This window comes from Gorilla gorilla, chromosome 10, assembly GCF_029281585.2.
Source record: "Gorilla gorilla gorilla isolate KB3781 chromosome 10, NHGRI_mGorGor1-v2.1_pri, whole genome shotgun sequence".
Classification (NCBI taxonomy): Eukaryota; Metazoa; Chordata; class Mammalia; order Primates; family Hominidae; genus Gorilla; species Gorilla gorilla.
The window spans coordinates 113,743,436-113,751,913 of record NC_073234.2 but is presented as its reverse complement, the minus strand read 5'-3'; the positions used below and the strand labels follow the sequence as shown (position 1 = coordinate 113,751,913).

The window sequence follows — 8,478 nt, the reverse complement described above, 5'->3', positions numbered from 1 at the left end:
CCCAGTGGTCCACATTCTCACCATGAATCCCTGCAATCCTACAACGGGAGAGCCTTTCAACCCCAGTGGCCCCAAGACTAACATAGGGGGCTCCCTGGAAACCATGGTAAGGCACTGCTCTAGAGACGGAGCTCATCCTGGGTCCCACACATCCCTAAGCAGTGGTCAGACAGTGCCATGTAAAGAGCCCAGCCCCCACTGGACTGGGTTTTGCCTGGCAACCAGGATGAGGCAGCAATCTCGCACCCACCCCCCTCCCACACACACCTGCCCTGGCCCCATGCAGAGGGGCAGCTGTGCATTCTTACATGCCCCAAGGGCAAATTCCACTGCCCACAGCTGCTGTGGCTGTGGACTGCAGGTGGGTGAGGCACAGGGGGATGCCCATGCTCCCTGGCTGCCTACCTATGGTGGCTCCCAGGGAAAGCAACCCATCCTCCCTAGTAGCAGGGCCTCTGCTGCCTCCACCTGAGCATTTTGCTGGCCATGGCTCACCCTACCCTTGCATACCACAGCCAGCATCTATATGAACCACTAGGGTGTCTGGCCTGGCTCCACCTCCTCCAGTACAAGAGTGCAGCGTCTGGAGGCCTGGGGATTGCCCAGCCCTCTCCACCACCAGTGGCACCTGAGCACTCCTCCTGGGGTATAAGGCTGGGCCCATTCAACCTGCTGCTACCACCACAACTGCCACTGACCTGCAGGTCCCACATGTGGGTCTGGGGACTGGCCTGCCTGACCTGTCACAGGCACTGCCAACACCAGTGTGGACCACTTGGGTCCCAGAGGGATGTCCGTTGCTGCTACTGGCATCACCCACACCATACCCACTGCACAGGGGCTTGGGAACCTGCTCACATGCCTGGCCCACTGCTGCCATTCCTGGGAACAAGCCACCCGGAGGCCCAAGAATCAGCCTACCTGGACCTACTAACACCAGTATGTATGATGCTCTGGGGCCCTAGGACAGGCATGCTCAGCCCACTGCTGCCACTGCTGGGGCCTGAAGACTGGCCTACCTGGTGTCCCAGTCCCCAGCAAAACTTCATCACAGTCTCCACTAGCAAACTGCATCCTGTCATCAAGGAAATCACAGACACCACCAATGCTGTTTATAGCCAAAGAAATCCTACAAAGACTAATCATCAGGGAAATGCAAATTAAAATCACAATGAGATATCATCTTACCCTAGTTAGAATGGCTATCATTAAACAGACAAAAAAACCCCTGAAGTTGGCAAGGATGTGGAGAAAAGGGAACATTTATACACTGTTGGTGGGAATGTAAATTAGTACGACCACTGTGGAAAACAGTATGGAGGTTCCTCAAACAACTAAAAATAATCATCAGAGAAATGTAAATCAAAACCACAACGAGATACCATCTCATACCAGTCAGAATAGCTATTATTAAAAAGTCAAAAAACAACAGATGCTGGTGAGGCTGTGGAGAAAAGGGAACACATACACTCTTGGTGGGAATGTAAATTAGTTCAGCCGCTTAAAAAGCAGTTTGGAGATTTCTCAAAGAACTTAAAACAGAACTACCGTTTGAGACTGCATTCCCATTACTAGGTAAATATCTGGATTAGTTCGTTCTCACATTGCTATAAGGAAATACCTGAGACTGGGTAATTTATAAAGAAAAGAGGTTTAATTGACTCACAGTTCCAATGACTGGGGAGGCCTCGGGAAACTTACAATCATGGCGGGAGGCACCTCTTCACAGGGCGGGAGTAGAGAGGATGAGTGCCGTGCAAAGGGGTAAGCCCATTATAAAAACATTAGATCTTGCGAGAACTCACTATCACGAGAACATTATGGGGGAAACCACCCCTACGATTCATTTATCTCCACCTGGTCCTGTCCTTGACATTTGGGGATTATTACAATTCAAGGTGAGATTTGGGTAGGGATGCAGGGCCAAACCATATCAATAATGAAAAGAAAAAAACGTTATACCAAAAAGACACATGCACTGCCATGTTCATTGTGTGCTATTCACAATAGCAAAGACATGGAATTAACCTAGTTGCCCATCAATGGTGGACTGGGTAAAGAAAATGTGGTATACATATACATACTACAATAGCACAAAGCCATAAAAAAGAAAAAATCATGCCCTTTACAGCAACATGGGTTCAGCTGGAGGCCTTTATCCTAAGTGAAATAACACAAGAACAGAAAACCAAATACTGTATATTCTCACTTACAAGTGGGAGCTAAATATTGGGTACTGAGGGATGTAAAAATGGCAAAAATAGAAACTGGGGACTACTAGGGAGACAAAGAGGAAGGGGGCAAGGGTTGAAAAACTTACTATTGGGTACTATACTCATTCCCTGGGTGACAGGATCATTTGTACCCAAGCCTCAGCATCATACCATATACCTAGGTAACAAACCTGTGCAGGTATCCCCTCAATCTAAAATAAAAATTAAAACCCTGAAAATAGAACTACCATATGATCCAGCCATCCCAATACTAGGTATTCATCCAAAAAACAGAAAAAGAAATCAGTATATTGAAGAGATATCTATACTCTTATGTTTATTGCAGCACTATTCACAATAGCCAAAATATGGAATCAACTTAATTGCCTACCGATGGATGAATGAAGAAAATGTGGTATAAACACACAATGAAATATTATTCAGCCATGAAAAAGAATGGAATCCTGTCAATTGCAGCAATAAATGGATGACTGGATGGAACTGGAGGCCGTTAGGTTAAGTGAAATAAACCAGGCAAGACAAATATCACATGTTCTCACTCATATGTGAGAGTTAAAAAAGTTGATCTCATGGAGGTAGAGAGTGGAATAATAAATACGAGAGACTGGGAAGGTGTATGTGTGGGCATTGAGGGGGGATGGAGAAACGTTGGTTAATGGGTACAAAAATACAATTAGATAGAAGAAATACTTTCTAAAGTTTGTTACCAGAGTAGGGCCACTGTAGTCAACAATAAGGTATTTTTCAAAATAGCTAGAAAAGTAAACCTGAAATGTACTGAACACACATAGAAATGATACATACTAAATACACTGACTTGACCATTACACATTCATGCATGTAACAAAATTTCTCATGTACCCCTAAATATGTACAAGTATAATCTATCAAAAAAAACAAAACAAAAAAGATTTAGTTTATTGTAATAGCTTAAAGTGTTCCATTTTAGGAGCAGACCACATTTTCTTATCCATCCTGATAAGCACATAGCTGCTCTAGGGTAGCTACCCAAAGGGGGAACTGCTCCGCTGGTAGTGGTATGCATCAGCCTTGCAGCTTACTAGGTAGAGCAGAATTGCTCCCCGAAGAGCTACAACAATTTGTTCTCCTACTACGCACATGCGAATTTCCATTTCTCACGTCCTTGCCAACAATTTGTATTAATAAACTCATTATTTTTAAAAGTTTTTGTGAAAGACATTGTGAAAAAAATAGACCATACTTCCCCCACTAATTTTTAAGGCTTTTTTTTTTTTTTTTCATAAACGAAGTTGCAATAAGTCAACCTGAGTCTGTTTCTTGGCTCTGTATTCTGTTCCGGTTGTCGCTGTGTCACCTTGCTCTGTGATATGACTTTACAATGAACCCTGACATCTTTGAGTGTAAGTTTTTCTACATTTTTCTTCTTCAAAATTGTCTTGGTTATTCTTTGCCCTTTTCTTATTCTATGGGAATTTCAGCATCCGCTTGACCAAGTCTGTGAAAAACCCAGGAGGATTTGACTGCAATGCATTGACTTTGTTGATTAATTTGAAGAAAATTGCCAACTTAAAAATATTGATTCTTTCTTACCTGTGAACATGCTGCATTTTCCCATTTTTTTCAGATTTAAAAAATTTATATCCTTCAATAAAATTTTATACTGTTTTCATAATATGAATATATACCTTTTGCCAGCTATGTTCCTATGTACCTTTTATTTTTGCTGTTATTGTGACTGATACGATTTTAAAATTACATTTTCTAATTGGATGTTGCAGGTGTATAGAGATGTTATTTATTTTTGTATATGATTTTATATCCAATAAGCTCTTACTGCTTTTAATAGTTTATATATTCTCATAGATTTTTCTACATGGACAATACTATTATCTGTGAATAATGACAGTTTTGATTCTTCCTGTCCAATCTCTACATCTCTTTTTTCCTCCCTCTGGTCTTTGCTTTAGCTAAGACATCCAGGAAAGTGCTGAATACAAGTGGTGCTAATGGACATCCTTGTTCTTTAAAATGCAATGTTTTAAACATTTTACTATTTAGCATGATATTTGCCAAAGGTTTTTGGTAAATATCTTTATCAAGTAAAGAAAGTTCCCCTGAGTGCTGGTGTCTAAGAGTTTTTATAGTAAGTGAATATTGAATTTCACCTATTCTTCTGCATTTTCGAGATTATCATATAGGCTTTTTTTTTTTTTTTATCAGTTAGGGTTGTGTATTACCTTTATTGATTTTCTAACATTAAATCATCTTTGCATTCCTGAGATAGGCCTTAGTCAGTCATGGGGTATCCATTTTTAAATGCCTCACTGCATTTATTTGCTAATAAATTATTTAAGTCCTTTACATCTATGTTTATGAGTGAACTTGGCCTGTAATTTTCTCTTTTTATATGATCCTTCTCCAGTTTTGGGTACATTAACTTTATATAATAAACCAAGGAGTTTTCTATATGCTTAGCAGCAGTTTGAATAAGTTAGGAAACACTATTCCTTGAAGGTTTGAAATATACTTGAATAATCATTTCGGCCCTTATTTGGTGGTGAGGAAGAGCATAGATTGTTAATTACTGGATTCAATTTTTTATATAATCATGTCTATTCAGGTTTTTATATTTCTTATGAGAAAATTTTGGTAATTAATTTTTTTTAAATGTATGCCTGCCTGGGTTTCAAATTTATTGGCATCAAGTTGTTCATAATATTCCTAAGATGCTATAAGTTTCTGATGTGTCTGTAATTATGTGTCTTTTCTCATGTCTAATATGGATACTTTGTACCTCAGTTCTTTTTCTTATTCAGTCTTACCAGAGGATTAGCTTGTTTCTGGTCACCGCAAAGATTCAGCGTTTTGCTCTGTTGATCCTCTTTTATTTATTTATTTTTTGTTATTATATGATGAATTTCTACCCTTAAATGTTTTATTTCCTTTCTCCTACTCCTTCATTTGAGTTTACTGTTTTTCCTTTTCTTTTTTTTTTGAATCGGATGAAGTTCATTACTTTTTAAAAATTTTCTAAGACTAAATGTATTCAATATCCTCATGAAATTTGTGATCGTAAGTAACCAATAGTATAAAAAGTACAAAACAGACCTGTGGATTTTGAATGTATTAATACAAAGTGCATGACTACATACAGTATATCCTACAGGCAAAGAGAGGTGGAAGGGGAAAAAGAAGACTGTGGCTGAGGGCTAGTAAAAAATAAATAAATACAGAAGCAGAGATGATTCATACTATAGTGTATCCTACCACCAATACTACAGCCAAAATATACAAACAATTTTTTTCAGAATAACTCTGGAGGATAATAATGGCTGGAATCTTATAATTCACCTCAAAGACTGTGGGAGAGCCAACCCAAGTCATTGTGTGGTCTGTGCATATGGTGGCTTGTAGCATGTAGTTTTTTCCAAAAGGAGGAAATATAAAATATGTTTAGATTAACTATAAAACTATAGGGTGCCTATAAAAGGCGACTAACTCCTTATTGTTATACTATCCAATTTTAAAAATCCTGTTTAAAAAATAAGCACTGAGTTATGTTACCATAAGGCAGACAAATGCTTCTTCCTCATTATGAAATCTGAACTGGTGATTTTTTTTTTTCCTGAACATTTAGAAAAGAGGCAGTAAGAGTACTTTGGTTTGGGTTCAAGTGAGAGGCTTTTAATGAGCATTTTAGAATTGAAGAGCCCCAAGTTCAGGATATCTCAATGTTCAGAAAGCTAAGCTGGCTAAAAGAAGCCGAACCAAAACCAACCCACTTATCATTAACACCACCCCTCTTCTAGTAAATTTTTCTTTAAATATAGAGTGGAAAAGAACCCTAATAGGCTAAAACAAGTCAAACACCCACTCTTCACAGACAAAACCTTCACAAAAGCCAGCTGAAGTAATCCAGACCTAAAACTGACCTGTGCAGATTTTCAAGAAAGTCATCAGTCATGTAACACAAACAAAAGTCAATTATTTACACACTCGGAAATTCCTCTAAGAAATGTGCCCTAAGAAGCATTAACATTTGCTTTGTGCCATCCTAAAGACTACACATTTATTTTTGCGATAGTTTAACTTTTGTGTTTGTTTGTTTAATTGAGGCAGAGTCTTGCTCTGTCGCCGAGGCTGGAGTGCAGTGGTACAGTCTTGGCTCACTGCAACCTCTGCCTCCTGGGTTCAAGCTATTCTCCTGCCTCAGCCTCCTGAGTAGCTGGGATTACAGGCATGCACCACCAAGCCCACCTGATTTTTGTATTATTAGTAGAGACAGGTTTCACCATGTTGGCCAGGCTGTCCTCAAACTCCTGACCTTGAGTGATCTGCCCACCTTGGCCTCCCAAAGTTTTGGGATTACAGGTGTGAGCCACCACACCTGGCCTCTGATAGTTCAACGTTTTTAATAAAATGTGTTCTCTATTATGTGGTAATGCTTTGGTACTGTTCATATAGGGTCTTGGCTATCCTAAAGACTTGTCATTTCCCCAAGAGGAGCATTGATTCTGCTTTAGAAGTTTCATAAAAATTGAAATCTTTATCAAATATTAATATGAAGAGAGGCGGCACAGGATGCAACATATACAGTCATCTTTCCTTTCTGTATATTTAGAAATTACTTTTTCCTTTAAGGTATTTGCAACAGAAAGCACAGTCTGTCCTGCTTAATAATCAGTAGTACAGGTTTGAATTGTTGGAACCTTGGCAAGACCTTAATATTTCAAAATTATTAACAACTACCTCTAGGGGCAAGTCCACGTTACTGAGTTATGACAAATTATTATCGTGAGGGAAAACAAGTGTAGCCGGCTACCTTAAAAAATGCCCCAACCACTGCTTCTCAATATAGAAAGACTAAAACTACCTACTGTTTAGCATATGACAAATCCCATCTCTGTACCCTGAAATTCCCCTGGTTTCATTCATTAGAAGGGTATTAAAAAAAGACTTACAGCAGCATTCGGCTTTCTTGTGAAATATCCAGCATCTTAAATATTATTTTCAATTCTTTTTTTGTGAAGCTAGAAATCGACTTCACAATTTGTGAGACTAGGGGGAAAATAACCCATTCAAAAGTATTCTAGAAGTTATTTTTTGGCAGAGTAGCAGGTATCCAAGTTAAAAATAGGAGGGACAGTTAGTTGCTTTGTGGTCTTTTCAAAGTTTAAATTGTTTTTTGTTCCCCGTTTCTACTCCTGAGTGATGTGGGCAGAGGCTCTGGCCCCTACCCCTACATTTCTCAGTAGTTGCTTTTGTATTCCTGTGGCAAGGCTTGAACAGATGTGAGTTGATGAGGACTTTCCCAAAATGGCCTTTATAAATAATCCCACTACGTATCTTCTTTTTCAGTCTGTGAGATCTAAAAAGGAAAACACCTGGTGTTCTGGTAGAACCAGAAGCCATCTCCATAACTGAGCCATCGTCTGACTAGTTGCTGTAACAAGGAGGCACTTGAGGTGGTACTGTGAGCATCATCATTGCAATCTTTACCTTTCTTCTGCAGTTTATTGGTCTGGTTGGTTTTTATCCTGTTCCCAGATACAGTTTTCACTCTCTTTGGTTTCAGTGTAGTCTTTAGACTGGGTCCAGCCCTGCATCTGCCACATGAATCCAGGGTTTTTTGATCCTGCTGGCAACGTCTTCCATCTTTTCACAAGCAGAACACAGGCATCGCAGATGTCTCATGCAGCCCCAAAGAGCTCTGGAAGTCCTTTTCATAGCGTTTACTGTCAGTGAATCAAGAACTGGAGGACTTAGCTCTGCAAACACAGCAGCCCTCTATACTTCAGTACATCTTTGGCTTGGGAAAAACTAAACATCTTTTTTGTGGGCAATAGTCTTCCAAAAGCATCCATTCCATAAGAAACAACATCCCGGAGATGCAGAGTGCACGCCAGGCCAGTCCCTCTCTAAGCCCTCCCTCTTCAACTGCCTTGTCTAGAAAAATTGGCCCATTACCTTTTGGCCTTTCTTCTTATCTAATAAATGCATTTCAGGCTAAATTGCCCTTAAGTACTGATTGAGTTGCATCCATCAATTTCGGTATGCAATATTCTTAATTGTTATTCAGGTCTGAATATTCATAATTTTCTTTATGATTTATTTGTGGACCTATAAATTATTTACATGACCTTAAACATTTCTCTAACATATATGGTTTTGGAGTCTATTTCTCAACTATTGGTTTCTAATTTTACAGTGCTTTGATCACAAAATGTGGTCTGCTGCACAATGTTTTGAATTTGTTGAATCT

At 39.4% G+C, this 8,478-nt stretch overlaps 1 pseudogene; it reads right to left on the bottom strand.

The window, feature by feature from the left end:
- Positions 1 to 664: 664 nt before the first annotated feature.
- On the bottom strand, positions 665 to 8,097 carry LOC101136802 (SIN3-HDAC complex-associated factor-like; annotated as a pseudogene).
- Between the last annotated feature and the right edge of the window lie 381 nt (positions 8,098 to 8,478).